This window comes from Capricornis sumatraensis, chromosome 4 (genome assembly GCF_032405125.1).
Source record: "Capricornis sumatraensis isolate serow.1 chromosome 4, serow.2, whole genome shotgun sequence".
Lineage (NCBI taxonomy): Eukaryota > Metazoa > Chordata > Mammalia > Artiodactyla > Bovidae > Capricornis > Capricornis sumatraensis.
Window position 1 is genome coordinate 146,538,801 of NC_091072.1, and position 26,724 is coordinate 146,565,524.

At 41.6% G+C, this 26,724-nt stretch overlaps 1 pseudogene; it reads right to left on the reverse strand.

The window, feature by feature from the left end:
• The window catches only part of LOC138077649 (antigen WC1.1-like), a 53,919-nt pseudogene that overhangs the window by 11,064 nt on the left and 16,131 nt on the right, over nucleotides 1-26,724 (reverse strand).

Here is a 26,724-nt window from a genome sequence, read left to right on the forward strand (position 1 = left end):
TGGCATCACCGACTCAATGGACATGAGTTTGAGTGAACTTCGGGAGTTGGTGATGGACAGGGAGGCCTGGTGTGCTGCAGTTCATGGGGTTGCAAAGAGTTGGACATGACTGAGCAACTGAACTGAACTGAACTGAACTCTTGTAAATTAAAATTACAATAATTAAGAAAATATAGTATTTGTGCAAGGATAGACAAATGATACAATGGAATAGAACAGAGAGTCTAAAAAAGGCTTAGACACATATGCCCTTCTCCTTATGGCAAAGGTGGCACACAGTGGAGACAAAAATATTTTCAGAAAAAGATTCTGAGTCAATTAGATGTCAATATGAAACTTGACCCTTATCTTACATAGATATCAATCTCAGAAGGAATATACAATTATATGCAAGAGCAAAGTAAATTTGTATAAGATACTATTAAAGAATGTTTTTATGGTCTTGGAGTAAGCAAAGTTCTTTTCAAAAGGATATAAGAAGTACTAAGTATACCGGGAAAAATTAGTAAGTTATATTTCCTTAAGATTAAGAACTCTGCTCATCTAAGGACACGGTACCATTCAGAAAATGAAAATAAAAGACCAAGGATTAAATAAATAGCATAGATTTTCACCCAAAGCCATTGTCCTGGTAAATTGTGGCATCATATTTGTAATAGTCAAGCACAGAAAACAATTCAACTCTACCATCAGTCAAATGGATCAGTATATAGTCATGTGATCATTCAAAGAACTACTCTACAGTAATAAAAATGAATAGTCAGCTGCTATAAACAACATCATGAGTGAACCCCAAACATAATGTTGAGTCAAGGAAGTGAGACACACAAGAAACATACTGCATGATTTTATATAAAGTTCAAAAATCAATAAAATATCCTATGGTTGTTGTTATTGTTGTTGTCCAACTGCCCAGTCATGTCCAACCTTTGCGATCCCATGGACTGCAGCATGCCAGGCCTCCCTGTCCCTCACCATCTCCTGGAGTTTGCCCAAGTTCATGTTCATTGCATCAGTAATGCCATCTAGCCATCTCATCCTCTGACACCCTCTTCTCCTTCTGCCCTCAATCTTTCCCAGATTCAGAGACTTTTCCAACAAGTCATCTGTCCACATCAGAAGACCAAAATACTGGAGCTTCAGTTTCAGCATCAGTCCTTCCAGTGAATATTCTATGGTAGTAGAAGTTAAACTGTTCTCACTGGAGAGGACACAGGACGTAGTTACTGGGAGGCAACGGTGACTCTGTAGTGCTGGGAGTGTTCTCTTGGCTTATCTGGGTTGGGGATCATGACTGGGGTCTACACTTATTGTTTGTACATTGTTTTCTATGATTATTTGTAAATAATAATGCTGCTTAAAAATATATTATTCCCTTTCACATTTCTTGCCCTGACCTGAAAAATGAATGAATAATGAGAAGAAGCATATTTCACCATGAAATATCTGATTTTTGAAGCCATGTTTCCTTCACTTTCTGCTCTTGGGAACATTTCGCTCCACGAGTACCAGTAGCCTTTCCCCCCTCTCTTACCTGAGCAGATCACAGAGGCCATGTTGCCATGGGAACAATCAAGACCACCCAGGGCAGTCACAGGGCACGTCCATAAGAAGGACTCAGCCCCCGAGCAGTGAAATCGGACTGTTGAGATATGATCTCCTCCTTCTACAAAGCGTGGTCCTCTAGGGGTGGAGATGGCCACTCCACAGCCGAGCTGACGACAGACAACATTGGCATTGGCCAGACTCCAGTGGGAGGCACAGAGTGCTCTCCATCGTCCAGAAATGTTCACCTCCACCTGCCCCTCACACTGAGAGGAGCCGTTTGTCATGAGCCGGACTTCTGCATACACTGGTAGAAGAAGACAGGATGTCAGCAAAATCTCATTTTTTAAAAAAACCTGAACAGAGATGGGGGAGGAAAAACAAAAACTTGAACACAGTGTGCAGGGAGGTCAAGTCCTGACCTGCATCTCACCTGAACAGACAACCTGAGCAGCTCCACTGTGCTGACATGCACCCCCTGGACAGGGCACTCTGGGGCATGACCAGAGCTCAGGCTCCTCCCCCTCACACCTGAACTCTTCAGCCCAGACCCGGCCATCTGACTCTCTGAAGGGCACATGTCCCAGGACAGACACAGCTTTGCCACATTGAAGCTCTGCACAGATGACCTGTGCAGTGGGAAGTGTGAAGTTTCCACCAGACACTGGGGTCCAGGCTTCTCCAGAATGCACTTCTACTCGCCCTGAGCAGGGTCCTTCTCCTCCAGCCAGACGCACAAATCCTAAGGGGAAAAATCAACAGCAGCTACAAACCCTGTGAGTGTTCATAGTCCTTGCTTGGCATTGGAAACAGCACATCATAGGCAAGGATGTGAAAGTGTTTCATTTCTAGGAGTGGGGCATGGAGAGAGAATTTGACAGTTAGGGTCAGAATTGTATTAATATTTTCATGAGCAAGTTTATGAAAAAGAACCCAGAAAAATTTGCTGTCAGTAAGAATGTATATTTTGAGGTTGATTAGGATGAGAATTCCTCATCTAGGCACCTGGAAACGACAAGACCCAAGGAAACTGCACTGCAGCAGGCATCAAACTTGAGCACAGAGCAGAACTAATTCAGAGTGAAGTAGGTTTATGGGATTCAATAGTTTAGAGGACTAAGAGCCAGACAAGGTTAGAAGGCCATCTGAGATTTCTGGAGCTAGAATTCTGGCCAGTTTTCTCTCAGGAGCCAATAATCAAGTCACTGAAGACAGGGGACCTCATAGTGGGATATCTATTAATTCAGGCTAGACTGTAGACAGACTTATGGCTCATGGGAGGAAAACTAGACATCATACCAAGTCTACAAGTCTATTATGATTTTTGTATATTATAACAAGCTTATTATGATTTCACATATATTTCTCATAATTCTTCATGATGAAAGATTCTTGGGATTTCTTAGGTGACTTGATTGTGAAAAGAAGTTGTCCATAGATGAGTCTGAATATTAAGAAAGTTCATAAAGTCATAGAAGAGGGAGGGGCTGGTCCTAGCCATCTTTCTTGAAAGCCTAGGATTTATCAAAGGAGAGAATGAGTTTTCAGTGGGAGTATGCAAATCAGCCGAGTTTGATTACTTTCTACTAGACATGGGGATCTAAGACATGGGAATCTTAGCAAATACTAAGAAATGATGATAATTTAATGTATTTTAATCCTACATATATGCTAACTGCGTATTCCTTTCCTATTTGGATTCTTGAGAAACAGCTAGCATGCAGTAAAAAAAAAAAAAAAAAAAAAAAGGAGAGGGAGAGAAAGAGAGCAGAGAGCAAACAAGCCATTTGTAATTTAGAGATTTCCAAATGCAAAAACTTCAATATGGATGAAAGATAGACTTGAGGAAAATATTTGTCCAAGTTTTTGACAGATTTTATCCACTGCGCTCCTCCCATCTGGCCACCTATCCCTGCTACCCTTTCCCATTTTACCAACTACAGACAAAGAGAATAATCGTAAAAGCTACAAATAGATGGAAAGGAGACCCTGAAACAGAAGAACTTCTGTATGAGTGGAGTGTGAGTGGGATCTATGATAAATTAAACTGGGAGTGGATGGAGTATAAAACTGAAAGAGATCAAACTGGTCTGATGGGGAGTTCGGTCACAGGCTACTCTTTCTAATTAAATAATTTTTACTCAACACCTTGTTAGTTTCTGTATTAATCCGACCAGATTATGAATTTAGGAAGAACAAATATTGCTTACATGTTATTGTAGATAGCCTGACACATGTTAGACACTCAAATATATTCAGAACAAAGTCTTATACACATCAGGATAGTCTCCCAAAACAAATTATTATTTCTTTTTTACTTTATATTTGCTTTCAAATGGAAAAATAAGTGTGGGAACATTGCAAGAAAATTTATGAACTAGAAGGATGATGTGAAGGGATAAGTTATTAAAAATAATAAAACCAACCATGTTCTTATATAACAATAGAGAGAATGGGGCAGAATATAAATATCTAACAGACACAAAGACATATACGCACAGAAATCTAGTATTTGAAGAAGATGATATTTTAAATCATTAGAGAAGACAGACTGTTCAATAAATAGTGCTGAAACACTTTTGGCCCCCATTTTCCAGGTTTAGTCCATTTGCAAAAGAAACATCAACCTGAGCCATAGGAGGGACCTCAGGGGCCAGGTTGTTAGGAAAGGACTCTGCCCCTATGCCTGAGCCTGGGAGAGCCCTGATTTTCTGTATCTCAGCTTCTGCTTAGGGCCCTTTGTCCCAGAGGCAATCTCACTGTTATAGCTTTGGGGCTGGATTTTATCCAGGAAACCATAAGAGTAAGAGGAACCTGGTAGGTTTTCATCATTGTTCATGTAGATCACATCCTTACTTCTCTCCCTCTGACCAAGGTGGCCTCTCTTCTCCCTGTAGCTGTGATGCATCTGCCCCCAGACCAACTCTCAGCCCTCTGACCTTCAGCCTGACCTGACCCTCTGGTTCTTCACCTATCACTCCGGATTCCTACTGGTTTGACTGGGACAGAGCACTGTGTGGCCTGGGGTGTAGGAAATATCCTTGTTGGGTGAGGGATGTGGCCTCTCAGAGATCCACAAAGATCAAGTATCTTCCTGGAAGGCCAGACCTGCCCTCGCCCCTTGGGCTGCCCATTCTCCTCTGAAAGCCAGAGGGGATCAGCATGACCTTTCCATCAAGGTGCAGCAAAGGTCAAGGAGAGTGGGTTCCTAGAGGCACAGTAATAGAACCTCTGATTGGGAAATGAAATAGAGAGAGAGAGGAGAGGCTACAAGGGAGTCATATCTGAATCCTCTGCAGAGGTCTGATATTTAAGTAGGAGGATGTTATTTGAAGGTAATATTGAGAATCTATTTTCATGTGGTTTATTACAAATACAAGCACCTTTTTAGAGTCTGTTTTACTCAGGAATTTTGGCCAATGTTGGGAATGTAAGTCACAGTAAAACAATGCCCTTATCTTTTTAGAAGTGCAGGAGAAAAACAAGTAGACCGTTTAAAGCCCTCCAAAATGTTTATGAGAGACTTGGATAATCAAAGAAAGGGAAATTGCCCTTCCAGAGGGCCATTTATTTATATGAATGAACTGCAATAAAGACAAAATGAAACTGTGGTCAGATTTATCCTTGTCTGGTCTCTTGCTGTACAGACATCCTGTGTCCTTAGGCGCACGTAGCATCCTCCACACCACACCTGGACCCTCAGTGCTGCTCAGAGAACCCACAGGTGACTTTGTCAGCTCCCATTGCCCTTCTATCCCTCCTAGCTATGATAACTCTCTTCCAGGTTCTTCAAAAATTATATTTGTCCCCTTACTTCTATTCCTATCAAATAAACTCCCAAGTGTAATCCTCTAATATCACTGAAATCATCAGGTATAAACTATATAATCTCTTACTATAAAGCACAGAATCAATATTTCATTATCTCTACCACTGATGTGTCAATGCACAGCTAAGTGTTCTTTCAAAGTTTTGGTTTATGCTGATGTCTTAAAAGAAAACATGGACAAAGAATCTTTTCTAATAACAATGGAAGGAGAAGCTATGACTCAGAGCATTTCATCCACAGTTCTCTGGTCCTACTAGCCAATGGCTATAAATATTTACATTTAAATTTGCAAAGGAGACTTGAAATTTGGCATAAATGCCTAAATTGCTTTCTGATTGTTTACTGATATCCCCTGTGCCTCCCTCTACTCCTACTGACCTAGTGCAAAATAGCGTGTCATAGGGTAACTACAGACACAACTCCACCCAGGGAGGTGGACCGTCATTCTTGTCCCTCCCTCCTATGGGTTCACTGTGCAAAGGGGTGTGTGTGTGGTGATTTGCAAGTATTTCACCCTTCCAAAAATTATATAAAAATTATGAAGATCAATTATAATTGGAAATAACAGATTAAACTCTGTCAGGTAAGATCACTGGAGAAGAAGTATCAGAGACTGACAAGAGGGAAGCAGTGAAGCCCATCCTCACAGATAAACGTGCCCTCAGGGAGGACGGGTAGACGTCTAGACCTCCCTAACTCAGTCATCTTCTATGACTATCCATGATCAGACACCAACTTCCTTGGAACTTTCTACTTTCTCAGCCCATGGACAATGCACTGACTGTACCTGAGCAGACGATCCCAGCATCCTCTGCATGCCCACAGTCGTGCCGCCCCCAGCCCTGGGAAGGGCACCTCCACACGTGGGACTCCTTTCCTCCTCAGTTCAGTTCATCCAGCCAGATGGGCCCTGATCCCTGACCTAATTGAGCAAATTGCAAGGCAGTGAGGGCTCCTCCACAGCCCAGCTGCCTGCACACCACGTGGGCATCGTCCAGGTCCCAGCCGTCATCACAGATGGTGCCCCAGGAGCCCTGGTCAAGGATCTCCACTCTCCCGGTGCAGGGACCGCCCCCGTCCACCAGGCGGAGCTGTCTGCTGCCTGAGGAGAGAGAAAGGAGACAATGAGGGGTTGACGGGGGCGTAGGGGCCTGGGACGGGTTGGTAGGGATGAGGAGTCTTCGGGTCCTGAGTCTCCATTGAGGCTGCAGAGCCTGCTGGTTGAGACACGGAGTTTTTGCACTCTGGAAAGCACCTGAGTCTGGTATCTTATAGCAGCAATAAGAATAATAAGGTTGAAAATGGGCAAAAATAGGAAATATTACTCCACTGAGTAGTGTGAGACAGATGATGTTACCCAAGTCCTATTGGTATTAACCTTCTGATTTGTAGAGTTCTGCATTGTTGTTTTTGGGTCACCAAGTCGTTTCCAACTCTCTTGCGACTGTATGGACAGTAGTCTGCCAGGCTTCTCTGTCCATAGGATTTCACAGGCAAGAATACTGGAGTAAGTTACACCATTTCCTTCTTCAGGGGATCTTCCCAACCCATCAATCAACCAGGCATCTCCTTCACGGGAAGGTAGATCCTTTAACACTGAGCCACCAGGGAAGCCAGACAAAGGTCTGTCTAGTCAAAGTTGTGGTTTTTCCAGTATGGATGTGAGATATGGACTATAAAGAAAGCTGAGCACTGAAGAATTGATGCTTTTGAACTGTGGTGTTGAAGAAGACTCTTAAGAGTCCCTTGGACTGCAAGGAGATCCAGTCAATTCTAAAGGAAATCAGTCCTGAATATTCACTGGAAAGACTGATGCTGAAGCTGAAACTCCAATACTTTGACCACCTGATGGGAAGAATTGGCTCATTGGAAAAGATCTTGATGCTGGGAAAGATTGAATGCAGGAGGAGAAGGGGACAACAGAGGATGAGATGGTTGGATGGTATCACCAACTCAATGGACATGAGTTTGAACAGTCTCCGGGAGTTGATGATGGACAGGGAAGCCTGGCATGCTGCAGTCCATGGGGTCGCAAAGAGTCAGACACGACTGAGTGACTGAACTGATTGATAAATAAAAAAGAAAATTTTAAACATTCTAGAGAAAAATAAAAATGGTAATGAAAGCTATCATAAAGTCTTCTAAAATAACTTTAAATATTTACTGGTTTATCACTCCCTGCATCTAATAACAAATATAAAAACAGACATACAGACATCTACAAATGTGTACACACACACACCAAAAAAAAAAAAACCCTACCTGAATTAAATATCACTAGAGGAAGGACTTTGCATATCTTATTTACCCTGTGATTCTATTAGGAGAGTGCCTACATATTGTGTGCACTCATTCAACAAGATTCAACTAGTATGTATATGGAGAACATTTTCTAAACACCATGATAGTTGCTTAATAAGTATTTATTGAATGAATGTGTAGATGAATAAAATTCATGAAATAGGAGTTCTTTAGCTTCATGCTAATCAGTGAGATATTAATAGTAAAGCAAATATAAATTAAAGGTAATGTTTTGTGATAATAAATAGTGCATATTAAAAATAAATTTAATTTACCACACAGCATTGCTATTAGGTAGGCATTGCTGGGTTTCCCCAGTGGCTCGGTGGTAAGGAAACTGCTAGAAATGCAGTAGATGCAGGTTTGGCCTCTGGGTCAGGAAGATCCCCTGAAGGAAATAGCAATCCACTCCAGTATTCTTTCCCGGGAAATCTCACGGATAGAAGAGCCTGGCAAGCTACAGTCCATGGGGCGGAAAAGAGTTGAACACAACTTGGAGGCTAAACAACAGCATGCTTCCAGCACTAAGGTTAATGTCATGAGGATATAATGTACAGTATGGGGAGTACAGTTAATGTGTGCATGTGTGGGTGCTCAGTCTTGTCCATCTGTTTGTGACCCATGGACTGTAGCTTGAGAGGCTTCTCTATCCATCGGATTTCCCAGGCAAGAATACTGGAGTAGGGTTGCCATTTCCTCCTCCGGGGATCTTCACAACCCAGGGAGGGAACCCACGTCTCTTATGTCTCCTGCATTGCCAAGGGGATTCTTTACCACTAGCATCACCTGGGTTAATACTGTATCTTATATTAGAAAGTTGGTAACAAAGTACACCTTACAAGTTCTCATCACAAGAAAAAAGTAAGGGTTTCCCTAGTGGTCCATCCACCTTGCAGTGCAGGGGACACTGGTTTGATCTCTGGCCCAAGAAGATCCTACATGCCACAGGGCAACTAATACTGTGTGCCACAATTACTAAGCCTGTGCTCTGGAGCCCTTGAACCAGAACTACTGAGCCTGTGTGCAGCAACTCCTGAAGCCCTCGTGCCCTGGAGCCACTGCTCCACCACAAGAGAAGCCTGCACAGCACAACTAGAGAAAGACTGTGTGCAGCAAGGAAGATACAACACAGTCAAAAATAAACACAGAAAAGCTGGTAGCTATACTATCCTTAGGATAGTCAACATTTTCCGATACGTACAAATACATAAACATTATGTTGTACACCTGCAACTAATACTAATACTCTTATGTGAATTATAGTCAACTGCAAATTTTTTAAAATAGTGTTGGAACATGTGGATTAAGGTTTCGTCTTAACTTCTGAGTCAAATTCACCCATTCCAGTTAATTTTAGTTCACTGATTCCTAAAATGTCAATGTTCACTCTTGCCATCTCCTGTTTGACCATTTCCAATTTGCCTTGATTCATGGACATAACATTCCAGGTTCCTATGCAATATGGCTCTTTACAGCATTGAACTTTTCTTCCATCACCCATCACATCACAACTGGGTGTTGTTTCCTTTTGGCTCTGTCTCTTCATTCTTTCTGGAGTTATTTCTCCATGCTTCTCCAGTAGTGTATTGGGCACCTACCAACCTGTGGAGTTCGTCTTTCATTGTCATACCTTTTTGCCTTTTCATACAGTTCATGGTGTTCTCAAGGCAAGAATACTCAAGTGGTTTGCCATTCCCTTCGTTTTGTCAGAACTCTCCACCATGACCTGTCAATCTTGGGTGGCCCTACACGGCATAGCTCATAGTTTCATAGAGCTAGACAAGGCTCTGGTCCATGTGATTGGTTTGGTTAGTTTCCTTTGATTGTAGTTTTCATCCTGTTTCTGTCCTCTGATGGATAGGGATAAGAGGCTAATGGTAGCTTCCTGATGGGAGAGACTGACTGAGGGGGAAACGGTCTTGTTCTGATGGGTGGGGCCATGTTCAGTAAATCTTTCATCCAATTTGCTGTTGATGGGTGGGGCTGTTTCCTTCCTGTGGCTTCACCTGAGGCCAAACTATGATAGAGGTCATGAAGATAATGGTGACTTCCTTCAAAAGGTCCTCTGCACCCACTGCTGCACTCAGTGCCTCCGACCTTGAAGCAGGCCACCGCCAACCCACACCTCTGCTGAACATTCCTGGACACACGTGGGCATGTCTGAATCAGTCTGTTGTGGGGTCACTGCTCCTTTCTCCTGGATCCTGGTGCACACAGGTTTTGTTTGTGCCCTCCAAGAGTCTGTTTCCCCAGCCCCGTGTAATTTCTGGTGGTGCTATGACAGGGTAATGGTGACCTCCTCCAAGACGGCTTATGCCATACCAGGTCTGCTGCACCGAGAGCCACTGCAGCAGGGCACTGCTGACTTGCACCTCAACAGGAGACACAGACACAGTTCCGGCTCAGTCCCAGTAGGGAAAATGACGAGACAATTCAGGTATGGCCTAAATCAAATCCTTTATGATTATAAAATAGAAGTGGCAAATAGATTCAAGGGATTAGATCTGATAAGAGTGCCTGATGAACTATGGATGGAAGTTTGTGACACTGTACAGAAGGCAATGATCAAGTCCATCCCCAAGAAAAAGGAATGCAAAAAAGCAAAATGACTGTCTGAGGAGGCCTTACAAACAGCTGTGAAAAGAAGAGAAATGAAAAGCAAAGGAGCAAAGGAAAGATATACCTATTTAAATGAAGAGTTCTAAAGAATAACAAGGAGAGATAAGAAAGTCTTCCTCAGTGATCAGTGCAAAGAAATAGAGGAAAACAATATAATGGGAAAGACTAGATATTTCTTCAAAAAAATTAGAGACACTAAGGGAATATTTCATGCAACAATGAGCACAATAAAAGACAGAAATGGTATGGACCTATCAGTCAGTCAGTTCAGTCCCTCAGCCATGTCTGACTTTTTGCGACCCCATGAACCACAGCACATCAGGCCTCCCAGTCCATCACCAGCTCCCAGAGTCACACCCAAACCCATATCCATTGAGTAGGTGAAGCCACCAAACCATCCCATCCTCTATCGTCCCCTTCTCCTCCTGCCCTCAATCTTTCAGCATCACGGTCTTTTCAAATGAGTTAGCAGCTCTTCACATCAGGTAACCAAAGTATTGGAGTTTCAGCTTCAACATCAGTCCTACCAATGAACACCCAGGACTGATTTCCTTTAGGGTGGACTGGTTGGGTCTCCTTGCAGTCTAAGGGACTCTCAAGAGTCTTCTCCAACATCACAGTTCAAAAGAAGAAGCGTCTTTTAATTTCATGGCTGCGATCACCATCTGCAGTGATTTTAGAGCTCGGAAAAATAAAGTCAGCGACTGTTTCCACTGTTTCCACATCCATTTCCCATGAAGTGATGGGACCATATGCCGTGATCTTCGTTTTCTGAATGTTGAGCTTTAAGCCAAAATTTTCACTTTCCTCTTTCCCTTTCATCAAGAGGCTCTTTAGTTGTTCTTCATTTTCTGCTACAAGGGTGGTGTCATCTGCATATCTGAGGTTATTGATATTTCTCCCAGCAATCTTGATTCCAGTTTGTGCTTCTTCCAGCCCAGCATTTCTCATGATGTACTCTGCATAGAAGTTAAATAAGCAGGGTGACAACATACAGACTTGACATACTCCTTTCTCGATTTGAACCAGTCTGTTGTTCCATGTCCAGTTCTAACTGTTGCTTCCTGACCTGAATATAGGTTTCTTAAGAGGCGGGTCAGTGGTCTGGTATTCCCATCTCTTTCAGGATTTTCCACAGTTTATTGTGATCCACACAGTCAAAGGCTTTGGCATAGTCAATAAAGAAGAAATAGATGCTTTTCTGGAACTCTCTTGCTTTTTCCATGATCCAGCAGATGTTGGAAATTTGATCTCTGGTTCCCCTGCCTTTCCAATCTCCAGCTTGAACATCAGGAAGTTCAAGGTTCATATATTGCTGAAGCCTGACTTGGAGAATTTTAAGCATTAGTTTACTAGTGTGTGAGATAAGTGTAATTGTGCGGTAGTTTGAGCAATCTTTGGCATTGCCTTTCTTTGGGATTGGAATAAAAACAGGCCTTTTCCAGTCCTGTGGCCACTGCTGAGTTTTCCAAATTTGCTGACATATTGACTGCAGCACTTTAACAGCATCATCTTTTAGAATTTGAAATAGCTCAACCGGAATTCCGTCACCTCCACTAGCTTTTTTAGTAGTGATGTTTCCTAAGGCGCACTTGACTTCACATTTTAGGATGTCTGGCTCAAGGTGAGTGATCACACTATGGTGATTATCTGGGTCGTGAAGATCTTTTTTGCATAGTTCTTTCTCAGCTGTGGCCACAGGACTGGAAAAGGGCAGTTTTCATTCCAATCCCAAAGAAGGGCAATGCCAAAGAATGCTCAAACTACCGCACAATTGCACTCATCTCACACGCTAGTAAAGTAATGCTCAAAATTCTCCAAGCCAGGCTTCAGCAATACGTGAACCGTGAACTTCCTGATGTTCAAGCTGGTTTTAGAAAAGGCAGAGGAACCAGAGATCAAATTGCCAACATCCTCTGGATCATCAAAAAAGCAAGAGAGTTCCAGAAAAACATCTAATTCTGCTTTATTGACTATGCCAAAGCCTTTGACTGTGTGGATCACAATAAACTATGGAAAATTCTGAAAGAGATGGGAATACCAGACCACCTGACCTGCCTCTTGAGAAATCTGTATGCAGGCCAGGAACCAACAGCTACAACTGGACATGGAACAACAGACTGGTTCCAAATAGGAAAAGGAGTATGTCAAGGCTGTATATTGTCACCCTGCTTATTTAACTTCTATGCAGAGTACATCAAGAGAAACACTGGACTGGAAGAAACACAAGCTGGAATTAAGATTGCTGGGAGAAATATCAATAACCTCAGATAAGCAGATGACACCACCCTTATGGCAGAAAGTGAAGAGGAAATAAAAAGCCTCTTGATGAGAGTAAATGAGGAGAGTGAAAATGTTGGCTTAAAGCTCAACATTCAGGAAACAAAGATCATGGCATCTGGTCCCATCACTTCACGGGAAATAGATGGGGCAAACAGTGGAAACAGTGTCAGACTTTATTTTTGGGGGCTCCAAAATCACTGCAGATGGTGACTGCAGCCATGAAATTAAAAGACACTTACTCCTTGGAAGGAAAGTTATGACCAACCTAGATAGCATATTCAAAAGCAGAGACATTACTTTGCCGACTAAGGTCCGTCTAGTCAAGGCTATGGTTTTTCCAGTTGTCATGTATGGATGTGAGAGTTAGACTGTGAAGAAGGCTGAGCGCCAAAGAATTGATGCTTTTGAACTGTGGTGTTGGAGAAGACTCTTGAGAGTCCCTTGGACTGCAAGGAGATCCAACCACTCCACTCTGAAGGAGATCAACCCTAAGATTTCTTTGGAAGAAATGATGCTGAAGCTGAAACTCCAGTACTTTGGCCACCTCATGCGAAGTGTTGACTCATTGGAAAAGACTCTGATGCTGGGAGGGATTGGGGGCAGGAGAAGAAAGGACGACCGAGGATGAGATGGCTGGATGGCATCACTGACTCAATGGACGTGAATCTTAGTGAACTCCGGGAGTTGGTGATGGACAGGGAGGCCTGGAGTGCTGCAATTCACGGGGTCGTAAAGAGTCGGACACGACTGAGCAATTGAATTGAACTGAACTTTGTGTATTCTTGACACCTCTTCTTAATATCTTCTGCTTCTGTTAGGTCCATACCATTTCTGTCCTTTATTGAGCCCATCTTTGCATGAAATTTTCCCTTGGTATCTTTAATTTTCTTGAAGAGATCTCTAGGCTTTCCCATTCTGTTGTTTTCCTCTATTTCTTTGCATTGATCACTGAGGAAGGCTTTCTTCTTTCTCCTTGCTATTCTTTGGAACTCTGCAATCAAACGGGTATATCTTACCTTTCTCCTTTGCTTTTCACTTCCCTTCTTTTCGCAGCTATTTGTTAGGCCTCTCCAGAGAGCCATTTTGATATTTTGCATTTCTTTTTCTTGGGGACGGTCTTGATTCCTGTCTCCTGTACAATGTCACAAACCTCCGTCCATAGTTCCTCAGGCACTCTCTCTTTCAGATCTAGTCCCTTAAATCTATTTCTTACTTCAACTGTATAGTCATAAGGGATTTGATTTAGGTCATACATGAATGGTCTAGTAGTTTTCTCCACTTTCTTCAATCTAAGTCTGAATTTGGCAACAAGGAATTCATGATCTGAGCCACAGTCAGCTCCTGGTCTTGTTTTTGCTGACTGTATCGAGCTTCTCCATCTTTGGCTGCAAAGAATATTATCAGTCTGATTTTAGTGTCGACCATCTGCCAAGAAAAAGCACTGGACTTAACAGAAGCAGAAGATATTAAGAAGAGCTGGCTAGAATACACAGAAGAACTATACAAAAAAGACCTTCATGACCCAGAAACCATGACGGTGTGATCACTCACCTGGAACCAGACTTCTTGGAATGCAAAGTGGGCCTTAGAAAGCATCACTATGAACAAAGCTAGTGGAGGTGATGAAATTCCACTTGAGCTATTTCAAATCCTAAAAGATGATGCTGCGAAAGTGCTGCACTCAATATGCAGCAAATTTGGAAAACTCAGCAGTGAGCACAGGACTGGAAAAGATCAGTCAGCATTCCAATCCCAAAGAAAAGGAAAAGGCATTGCCAAAGAATTGCACTCATCTCACACCCTAGCAAAGTAATGCACAAAATTTTTCAGTCCAGGCTTGAACAGTACATGAACCGGGTACTTTCAGATGTTCAAGCTGGATTTAGAAAAGGCAGAGGAACCAGAGATCAAATATTCAACATCCATTGGATCACTGAAAAAGCAAGAGAGTTCCAGAAAAATATCTACTTTTGCTTTATTGACTATGCCAAAGCCTTTGACTGTGTGAATCACAACAAATTGTAGGAAATTCTAAAAGAGATGGGAATATCATACCACCTAACTTGCCTCCTGAGAAATCTGTATGCAGGTGAGGAAGCAACAGTTAGAACTGGACATGGAACAACAGACTGGTTCCAAATTGGGAAAGGAGTACATCAAGGCTGTATATTGTCAACCTGCTTATTTAACTTATATGCAGAGTACATAATGTGAAATGCCAGGCAGGAAGAAGCACAAGCTGGAATCAAGATTGCCGGGAAAATATCAATAACCTTAGATACACAGATGACACCACCCTTATGGCAGAAAGCAAAGACGAACTAAAGAGCCTCTTGAAAGTGAAAGAGGAGAGTGGAAAAGTTGGCTTAAAACTCAGCATTCAGAAAACTAAGATCATGGCATCTGGTCCCATCACTTCATGGCAAATAGATGGGGAAACAATGGAAACAGTGACAACATTTATTTTTCTGGGCTCCAATATCACTGCATTTGGTGACTGCAGCCATGAAGTTAAAAGTTGCTTGCTCCTTGGAAGAAAAGCTATGACCAACCTAGAAAGCATATTAAAAGCAGAGACATTACTTTACCAACAAAAGTCCATGTAGTCAAAGCTATGGTTTTCCCAGTATTCATGTATGGATGTGAGAGTTGGAATGTAAAGAAAGCTGAGTGGCAAAGAATTGATGCTTTTGAACTGTGGTGTTGGAGAAAACTCTTTTTTTTTTTTTTAAATTTGGGAGAAGACTCTTGAGAGTCCCTTGAATAGCAAGGAGATCCAATCTGTCCATCCTAAAGGAAATGAGTCCTGAATATTCATTGGAAGGACGGATGCTGAAGCTGAAACTCAAATACTTTGGCTACCTGATGTGAAGAACTGACTCATTAGAAAAAACCCTGATACTGGGAAAGATTGAAGGCTGGAACAGAAGAGGATGACAGAGGATGAGCTGACTGGACAGCATCACTGACAGAGTGGACATGAGTTTGAGTGTGCTCCAGAAGTTGGTGATGGACAGGGAAGCCTGGCAAGCTTCAGTCCAATGAGTTGCAAGGGGTCGGACACCATTGATTGACTTAACTGTACTGGTCTTAACTTCATTTTGTAGACCTAAATTAATTACTTAAATATGAAAATATAAAATCTCACTATTATCATTCTATGGGTTTAAGACAGACACAGAAACAGATAGTAATTCACCTGCACATGAGATGTAGGCTTCCTCCTTTGGAGAACATGAAGTATAATTCCAATGGTTAGATGGACACTGCCAGAGAGAAGTATCCGTGTTCCGACACCGGATTCCATCTACCCACCGAGGTCTAAAACCTTCTCTAAGAGCAACAGAAGAGTTGAGACCTCCACTGTCCCCACAGCCAAGCTGACTGCAGATGATGGACACAGTGATGTCTTCCATGGGGCTTCGGCAGACACTGCCCCAGGTCCCATTGTAGAAAACTTCCAGCCACCCAGCACACTGCTGGTCCTCGCTCACCATTGTGAGGGCCAGGAACTCTAAGATCGAAAGGGAGGAATCAGGACTGGTGAGAACTTCACTCAGTGCTCTGGGTTTTCCTCTCTCCCAGAAATAGTGCCCATTCATCCCTGAACTAGCTGAGGAGACACCCATTAAGTGATAAGACTGAAAGTTGTCTCCCTTTTACCTGACTTTGTCCATTTGTGTCTATATTTTTAAACATTTCTACCACCATGATGTAGTGAATATGAACAGAGAGGAAGAGCAACTTGGGTACCTGTAGGGAGGGGAGCTGAATTCTGCTTCCTGGCAAAACCTCTAAGACAGCGTGAAAGGGATGTGATATGATTTTGGAGAGGTGGCAGAATAATGAACCCTCAGAGGTCTCATCCAAATCCCTGGAACCATGAATGTGTTACTTTACCTGGCAAAAGGGATCTCACAGATGTGATTAAGGTTAAGAATCTCGGGATGGTGAAGTTAAGCTGGGCTATTGTGGATTAACTGTGTGAACCCAGTCTAATCACATTCTGTTGGGTTGGCCAGAAAGTTCCTTTGGTTTTTAAGTCAAAATAAAAGACATTTTTCATGTTCACCAAGAACTTTATTGAACAGCATATTCATGATTTTGTTCCACTACCTTCTGCCGTTTTCAGGCAACTTCATAATTCCCTCTTCCCAAAACTTTATCTTTCCAAGCAAAGAAGTATTCCAAGTGTGTTTTATAGTTTTCCAGGGAATTTAAATTTTTTCCATTAAGAGAAATTTTGTAAAGATTTAAATGAATGGAAAGCTGAAACTGCAAAGTCTGGTAAATGCAATTAATGAATCAGAACTAGCCAAACTGTGGCAGTTTTTGCCTGGCCTACAAAGATGTATGTGGTCTTGTATTATCCTGATGGAAGATTATGCATTTTTGTTGGATTAATTCTGAATGTTTTTCATTAAGTGCTGCTTTCAGTTGATCTAATGGTGAACAGTACTTGTTAGAATTATCAGTTGGTTTTCTGGAATATACTCTCTTAATAGAGGATTCCTTTCCAATACCACCACATATACATCATCACCTTCTTTGGAAGAAGACTGGCCTTTGGTGTGGTTGGTGGTGGTTCATTTTACTTGTGCCACAATCTCTTCCATTCTACATTATTGTGCAGTGGCATCCGCTCCCATCACTTCATGGGAAATAGAAGGGGAAACAGTGGAAACAGTGTCAGACTTTATTTTTTGGGGCTCCAAAATCACTGCAGATGGTGATTGCAGCCATGAAATTAAAAGACGCTTACTCCTTGGAAGGAAAGTTATGACCAACCTAGATAGCATATTCAAAAGCAGAGACATTATTTTGTCGACTAAGGTCCGTCTAGTCAAGGCTATGGTTTATCCAGTGGTCATGTATGAATGTGAGAGTTGGACTGTGAAGAAGGCTGAGTGCCGAAGAACTGATGCTTTTGAACAGTGGTGTTCGAGAAGACTCTTGAGAATCCCTTGGACTGCAAGGAGATCCAACCAGTCCATTCTGAAGGAGATCAGCCCTGGGATTTCTTTGGAAGGAATGATGCTCAAGCTGAAACTCTAGTACTTTGGCCACCTCATGCGAAGAGTTGACTCATTGGAAAAGACCCTGATGCTGGGAGGGATTGGGGGCAGGAGGAAAAGGGGACGACAGAGGATGAGATGACTGGATGGCGTCACTGACTCAGTGGACATGAGTCTGAGTGAACTCTGGGAGTTGGTGATGGACAGGGAGGCCTGGCATGCTGCGATTCATGGGGTCGCAGAGTCAGACACGACTCAGCGACTGAACTGAACTGAACTGATCCACTTTTCATCACCCATCACAAATTGTTTTAAAAGCAAAACGTTTTCATTATGTTTAAGTAGAGAATCTCATATAGAAATACTGCCATGAAGGTTTTTTTCACCTATGTGAAACCCAAACATCAAAGCAATTACTATAACCAAGCTGGTACAAATGACTTTCAGTGCTTGATTTGGATATTTTGAGTATGTTGTCTATCTCTTGCATGGTTTAACATTGATTGTCTTCAAGTAATATCTCAATTAGATTGCTATCAACTTCAACTGGTCTACCCTACTGTGCAGTACTGTTTAGTGAGAAATGTCCAACACAAAACTTCATAAATCACTTTTGATTAATGTGATCAGTTACCTCACTTCCATACACTCTACAAATTCGTTTTGCATTTCAGCTGTGTTTCTAACTTTTCTTGAAATAATAAAGCATGATATGCTGAAAATGTTGCTTTTTTCCCTTCCATTTTCAGTATTAAAATGGCTATTCAAAAATTCACCAATTTTGATTTTTTTTTGAAAAGATGCATGTTGATATGATAGCTGCCACAAAACAGTCTAACAAAATTGTTTCAAATGAAGTGAAAGACAACTAAGTGTTACTAGACCATCTTACAGGAAAAAAGAAGGAACCTTTTGGCCAAACCAACAGAAGCACTCTTTTCTGGCTCCGTCTCCAGGGAGGTGTGACTCTGGATAATGGTTAGAGATGTGCAGTGTTGCTGGTCTGATGATGGATGAAGGGAGGCTATGAGCCAAGGAACGCAAATCGTTTGAAAAGAAACTTGATATAAAAAAACGGGATTCTTCACCAAAGACTCAGAAGTGATGTGGCCCTGCTGAAATCTTAATTCCAACAGGGAGATCCTGTTGAACATCGACCCTACAGAACTCTAAGGCAATAAATATACGTTGTTTTAAACTATTGTGAGGCAATTTGTTACAGAAGCAAACAGAAACTAGTACGATGGACTTAAGCTTTTTGTCCCATATGTAAGGCAAGGTGAATCCTACTTTCAACTGGAAATTCTAAGAAACGGCTCTGCCAGGAAACTCTGCTGAGAAGAAAGGACTAGAAGGTCTGCTGCTTCAGGAGGACGTGAAAGCACCTAGTCTTCACGTCTGCTGGAAAGACCAGATCCACGGGAGGAAGCTTTCTTCTCTGGTCCTTTCAGCGTCTCTCCCTCAGGGCTCAGACTCCCGTCCTCCAGGGCCCCACCTCTCCCCAAGCCTGTGGACAGTGTGCAGCACAGACCTGAGCAGATGACCCCCGCGTCCTCCTTGTGTCTGCAGTCGTGCCGCCCCCAGCCCCGGGAAGGGCACTTCCACACGTGAGACTCATTTCCTGTGCAGTTCAAGTCGTTCAGCCAGATGGGCCCTGATCCTGCCCCGAAGTGAGCAGACCCTGTGGCATTAAGGGCTTCTCCACAGCCCAACTGCCTGCACACTACGCGGGCATCGTCCAGGTCCCAGCTGTCATCACAGATGGTGCCCCAGGAGCCCTGGTCAAGGATCTCCACTCTCCCGGCACAGGGACTGTCCCCGTCCACCAGGCGGAGCTGTCTGCTGTCTGAGGAGAGAGAAATGGGACAATGGGGCGGTGACGGCGGCGGGGGCGGGGAAAAAGTTCTTCTGTTCTGTGGGACCCTCACCTGAGCAGTAGGGGGCGCTCTCTTCTGAGGCTACAGAGCCTGCTTGTTCAGACATGGAGTCGTTGCACTGGGGCAGTACCTGGGTCTGGTTTCCTGTAGAAACAGCAATGATCAGAGGATTGGTGGATTGAAGAACAGGAAATTGAATTAAGCTAAATAATGATGAAGTCTGAGATAAACAATGTAACAGTAAGGTTATCATAATCTTAGGGCTCACCTTCTCTAGGGAGAGTTCTGCTTCTGACAATGCCACAATTGGTTTCAGGCAACCATTGCACTAAGAATAAGTTTAATAAGCCCTTTTGTCTCTAAATCTATCCATAAACAGGAAAAGTAAATTAAAATCTTTCCCAAAGGGATTCTACCACTTTTTCATCTACAGTGTTTGTCACTAAAAACAATACACATATAAAAGAAATCTCATAGAAAACCAGGCAGAAATAGACATTAGAAAGAATTTCCCAAGTTATTCAGCTACTAGAGTTATCTGATGGAGAATTTAAATAGCCTCCTAGAATTAACTGACAAAAGAAATTGACAAAATAATAACAGATAAAAATTCTAGAGCTGAAAAACTTAACAGCCACTATTAAGAAATAAAGGGTAAGCGTTTCAACGCAGTAGCCTGGCATGAGGTAGGAACAGTAAACAGAAGATCAGAGGACAAATAGTCTTCTATTTAGAGACGCATGGGTCTCTAAATAAAGGTCATGTAACAAGCGTCCCGGCTGTTGTTGTTGTTTAGTCACTCAATCATGTCTGACACTTTTAAGGATCATATGGACTGCAGTCTACCAGGCTCCTCGTCCATGGGAATTTTCAGGCAAGAATATTGCAGTGGGTTTCCATTTCTTCTTCCAGGGAATCTTCAAGACCCAGGGGTGGAACTTCTATTTCCTGACTTGGCAGGTGTGTTCTTTACTACTGAGCCACCAGGGAAGCGTGTCCTGGTTATATTGCTATATAATAAAATTTCCTGTAAAACTTAGCCACTTAAGCAAAAAAAAAAAAATACTTCATTTTGCTTAAGACTTCCTGGGTAAGTAATTTGGGAAAGATCCCACTTGGCAGTTCTGTCTTAGAGTCTTTCGTGTGGTTGCACTTAGATGTCATCTGGAGCTGAAGTTGTCTGATGACTTGACTGAAGTGTGATTACATAAGGAAATCCCTTGAAGCATTTTAGGGATAAAGAGACATCATGTTTGCAACCTAGTCAGAAAGATTTTACATATTCATGGAGAAATGTGGTGGGAGGGGGACAGAGAACAAAAGACAGAAACAGAGATAGAGAGAGATGTCAGTTGGGGGAAGAGAATAAAGCAGAATACTAACGTTGGGAAATCCAACTAAAGGTCTTCTGAATTCTTATATTATTCTTACAGCTTTACTGTAAGTCTTAAATTACATTAAGATTTTAAAAAAGGAAAAGTAAAAACAAGTCAGAGATAAATCATTCCTAGGACATTTCCACTAAAAGTAATACTTATAACATCAAAAACATAAAATGCCTAGGAGAGAAACCTAGCAGAAGATGAGCAAAACCTCTGAGAGAAACTGGAGACCTAATTGAATGGAGGGATATATATATATATAATGCCAATGAATTGGAAGATTCAACATCGTCAGTCAATCACCTCAAATTTCTGTGTAGATTAACTCTAATCTCAAACAAAATACATTTCTGCTTTTTTTTTTTTTTGATGAAAAATGACAAGATGAGGGACGTCTCTCCTGGTCCAGTGATTGAGACTCAACCATGCAATGCAGAGGACTCAGGTTCGATCCTTGGTGTGAGAACTAAGATCCCACATGCCACAGAGAATCTCAGCAAGAGCCTCACAACTGGGCAGTCCATGTGTCATAACAGAAGATCTCACAAGACATAATGAAGATCCATACACTGCAACTAATGCCCAACACTGTCAAATAAATACATAGGTTTTTTAAATGAAAATCTGATTCCAAAATTGGAATAAAATACAAAAGAACCAGAATGACCAACACAGTTGACCAAAAAAGCAACGAAAGTGGAAGAGTTAATAATATAAAGTAACTCTTATACATTAAAATTATCCAGACTTACTATAAAGTTACAATAATTAAGAAAATGCAGTATTGGTGCGAAGATAGAGAAATGATACAATGAAATAGAAGAGAGAGTCTTAAAAAAGACTCAGACGTATGCTCTTCTTATGATAAAGGTGGCACTGCAGTGGGGAAAAGAGTCTTTTCAGAAAAAGATTCTGAGTCAGTTCGATGTCATATGAAACTTGATCTTAACTTACATGGATATCAGTTGCAGAAGGGATGCACAATTCTATGCAAGAGAAAAATAATTAAACTTCTATGAGACACTCTTGGAGAGTGTTCTTATGGTCTTAGAGTAGACAAAGTTCTTTTTAAAGGATATAAGGAGCATTAAACGTTAAGGAAGAAGTTAGTAAGCAGCAATTTCTTAAGATTAAGAGATTGCCTCATCAAAGGACACCATACCATTAAGAAAATGAAAATGAAAGACCATAGGTTAAACACAAAAGATAGCATGTTTGCACCCAAAGTCATTGTCAACGGTAAGTTGTAGCATCATTTTTGTAATTGTCAAGAATAGGAAACAATTCAAATCTCTACTATCTATTGTGGAATGGATCAATTCATGGTCATGTGATCATTCAAAGACATACTCTACAGTAATAAAGATTAATAAAATGCTTCTACAAGCAACATCATGAGTGAATCTCAAATATAATGGTGATGCAATGTTATACACAAAAGAAAACATACTGCATAATTTTATACACAGTTCAAAAAACGATAAAACACTCTATGGTAGTAGAAGTTGGGAAGGCAGTTTTAGCTGGAGAGGAGGGAGACAGAGTCATGGGGAAGGAACAGTGACTGTGATGCTGGGAATGTTCTCTTTGCTGATCTGGGTATATGTTTAAAGTCTACACTTACTGCTTTTACATTATTTTCTATGATTATATTTAAATAATACTGTTACTTAAACATACATTATTTCCCCTTACCACTTCTTGCTCTGAGTTGGAAAATGAATGAACAATGAGAAGAACCACATTTCACCATGAAATATCTGACTTTTGATGCCAGTTTCCTGTCACTCTCTGCTCTTCAGGACATTTCACTCCAGAGCATCCTGAGTACCAGTAGCCCTTCACCCTCTCTTACCTGAGCAGATCACAGAGGCCATGTTGCCATGGGAACAGTCAGGACCACCCAGGGCAGTCACAGGACAACTCCACAGAAAGGACTCCACCCCGGAACAGTGAAATCGGACTGTTGAGATCTGATCACTTCCTTCCACAAAGTGTGGTCCTCTAGGGGTGGAGATGGCGATTCCACAGCCGAGCTGACGACAGACAACATTGGCATTGGCCAGACTCCAGTGGGAGGCACAGAGTGCTCTCCATCGTCCAGAAATATTCATCTCCACCTGCCCCTCACATTGAGAGGAGCCATTTTTCATGAGTCGGACTTCTGTGTACATTGGTAGAAAGAGACAGAGTTTCAACAGTCTTATTTTCTCACCTGAACAAGGTAAGTGGAGAGGTTATAAACCTGATCTACATCTCACCTGAACAGACAACATGAACAGCTCCACTGTGGTGACAAGTGCCCCCTGGACAGGGCACTCTGGGGCAGGACCAGAGCTCAGGCTCCTCTCCTTTACACCTGAACTCTTCAGCCCAGACCCGGCCATCTGACTCTCTGAAGGGCACGTGTCCCAGGACAGACACAACATTGCCACATCCTAGCTCTGCACAGATGACCTGTGCAGTGGGGAATGTAAAGTTCCCATCAGACACTGGGGTCCAGTCTTTTCCAGAATGAACTTCTACTCGCCCCGAGCAGGGTCTATCTCCATCAGCTAGACGCATAAATCCTAAGAGGAACAAACAAGGAAACCTAGTGAGTGTTCTTGATCCTGACTTGACAAATGGAAACAACACACACAGGCAATGATGTGAATGCTTTTCTTTTCCAGGAGTGGGGTATGGAGAGAGAATTTGATAGTTGGTGTCAGAATTGCCTTTTCATGAACAAGATTCTGAAGAGAAATTCAGAGGAATTTGCAGGGTCAGTTTGGATGACTTTATCCCAACAATGTATACTCTGAGAATAGTTAGAAATATGAATTCCTTAATCTACAGGCCTGGAAACTACAGAGCCCAAAACCTATCATCAGAAATGGCTGAATACCAGGAACATGTAATTTATCATTGGTTGGAGAAGTGAATTTTACATGTAGGAGCCCAGGACTACAGAGCCCAAGGAAATTGCATAATGTGTTGGCATTCAAATGTGAATGCAGACATATGAAAAACAGAACCACCCCAGAGAGACAAGAACTATGACAGAGTAGAGATCTGTCATCTAGACAAAGTTAGAAAATTTTCCTGAGACTTATGAGTCTATTATTTTGAATAGATTTCTTTCCCAGGAGCTAGTTCTCAAGTGACTTAGGTAAGGAAAATCATGAAGCAGGATCTAAGAATGCATGCCAACCCTGTAGGGAGGTTGTCTGAGAGAAGAAATATAGACATTATAAATAATTGACATTTATGGTTTTTATATTTTTCTGATAATTTTTAATGGCAAAAAGTCCAAGAATTTCTTAGGTGACTTCAGTGGGAAAGAACATGAGTTAAGATAGCTCAGAGAGTCATAGAAGAGGGTGTGTGGTCCTAACCATCTCTCTTGAAACCCCAGGATTTGTCAATGACCTTGGGAGAGAGTGAGTTCTGATTGGAAGTTTCAGGACTGTGAGTTTGCCAAACAGTTCCTATTACAGGTTTTCCTTCTGACACAGGAATCACAGAAAATGCTAAGGGGTGATATTTAACTGATTTTAATTCTATTATTGTGCTTTTTCTGTATCCATATTTGACATCAAGATGATAGAAAAGGAGATTCCCCTGCTGTCATTCTCCCACAGAAACAGGGTGCCCCCAGCAACATGCCTGCCAACTTCAGACAGAACTGTGGACCCAGAATCAGCTCCATAATGTTGCTCCAGCTCTGCACCACCATGTTCTGGGCAGTCCTGTCTGCCCAGACATCCAGAAGGAGGCACAACCTGTTGGAAACTCTGGTAATAGGAGGGCCAACTGCAGACCTGAGTACGGATTATGAAGCAGCCCCTTCACTTATCCAGACCCATTCTACCAAGGGAGGCAATCCTGACCATGCAGGAACCCAGAGAAAACCACATCCATCCATGCCTTTGCTACATACCCACTGACCATAGACCCCAAAGCAGCTCCAGGAGCAGCAACATAACCTAACTCCAGCTTTGCTAGTCCCTGATTCCAGAGGCAGTCCTATCAGTTCAAGGACAAGGCAGTAAATATTTACTTGTGGAAACCGGTCTGTAAAGTCTGGAAGAGGTGTCTGCTCCTTCAAATGCACAGTCACCAGTGAAAGCCTACCCAGATGATGAAGAATCTAGCAAACATGACACCACCAGAGGAAACTAATAAAGCTCCCAAACTGATCCTAAAGAAATAGAGATCTATGAACCGCTTGATAAAAAATTCAAATTCATTGTTTTGAAGCTCAGTGACCCACAAAAGAATGCAGAAAGACAAGTAAACACAATCAGGAAACCTATACATGAACAGAAAAAGAAGCTTCATAAAGAACTAGAAAACATAAATAAAAGAACCAAACAGAAATTCTGGAGCTCAAGGATTCAATAATTGAATTACAAATCCAAAGGAAAGCATCAAGGAAACTCTATCAAGAAAATCAAAGAATCAGTAAGCTTGAAGACATTCCATTTGAAATTATCAAGTTAGAAAAACAAAACGAAAAAACAGTGAACAGAATACATAGCACATATGGGATACCATTACACACACACACACACACACACACACACACACACACACACACACACACATATACTTGAGAACCCCAGTAGGAAAAAAGAAATAAAGGAGCAGAAAGCTTATTCAAAGAAATAATAACTTAGAAATTTCCATATCTAGGGAGGGAAATGGACATCTTGATTCATGAAGCCTATGAGTTCCCAAATAGGTGAAACGCAAAGAGGTCCACACCAAGACACGTTATGATTAAATTACCAAACTTTAAGATAAAGAGAAATTTTTGAAAACAGGAAAAAATAGTGACTTGTCACCAAGAAAAACCCTTTAAAACTAGAAATCTTGAAGTCCAGGAGAGCAGCATAATACATCAAAAGTACCACAAGAAAAAAACCTTGCCAACCCAATCATCAAAGCTTTACATGGATAAACTATCCTTTAAAAATGGGGGTATTAGATATATACACATATATATGTATACACACACAAAAGGGCTTCCCAGGTTTCTTAGAGGTAAAGACTCAGCCTACCAATGCAGGAGACACAAGTTCAAACCAAACCACAACCAGTACCCAAACAATAATATATGTATATTATATATGTTATATAATATGTGTGTGTGTACACTATATAACATATACATGTTATATATACATTTGTGTGTGTGTTAGTTGTTCAGTCATGTCCAACTCTTTGTGACTCCAAGGACTGTAGCCCTCCAGGTTCTTCTGTCCATGGAATTCTCTAGGTAAGAATACTAGAGTGGGTAGACAATCCCTTCTCCAAGGGATCCTCCCAACCCAGGGATCAAACCTGGGTATCCTGCACTGTAGGAAGGTGTTTTTTACCATTTGAGCCACCAGGCTCTCTCTATATATATGTCATATATATAAGCGACAAGCAAAATCTGAAGGATTTCATCATCACCACATTACCAAAGTGCTAAAAGGGTTCTTCAAGTTTCAGTGAATAAATAAAACAAGGATACAAAAGTATCTTCACATATGAAAGTGTAAATCTTACTGGTAAATCTAAAGAGAAATACAGAATATTGTAATATTGGTACATAACTTGCTTTTAACATTAGTATTTAAATATAAATCAAAAGACCATCATAAGAGTAACTATAATTACAGAAAGCTGCTGTTGGAAACACAATATAGAAAGAAGTAAACTCTGATATCAATCACTTAAAATGTATGGGAGGAATAAAATACAGTTTTTGCAAGCTATTGAAATTAAGTTGTTTTCATAACAGTACTTAACTTTGCTATAGACTGCTATAGCTAGAAAATGTTTTATACAAGTTCATTGGTAACTACAATAAAAAGTATGGTACATACACACAAAAAAGAGAA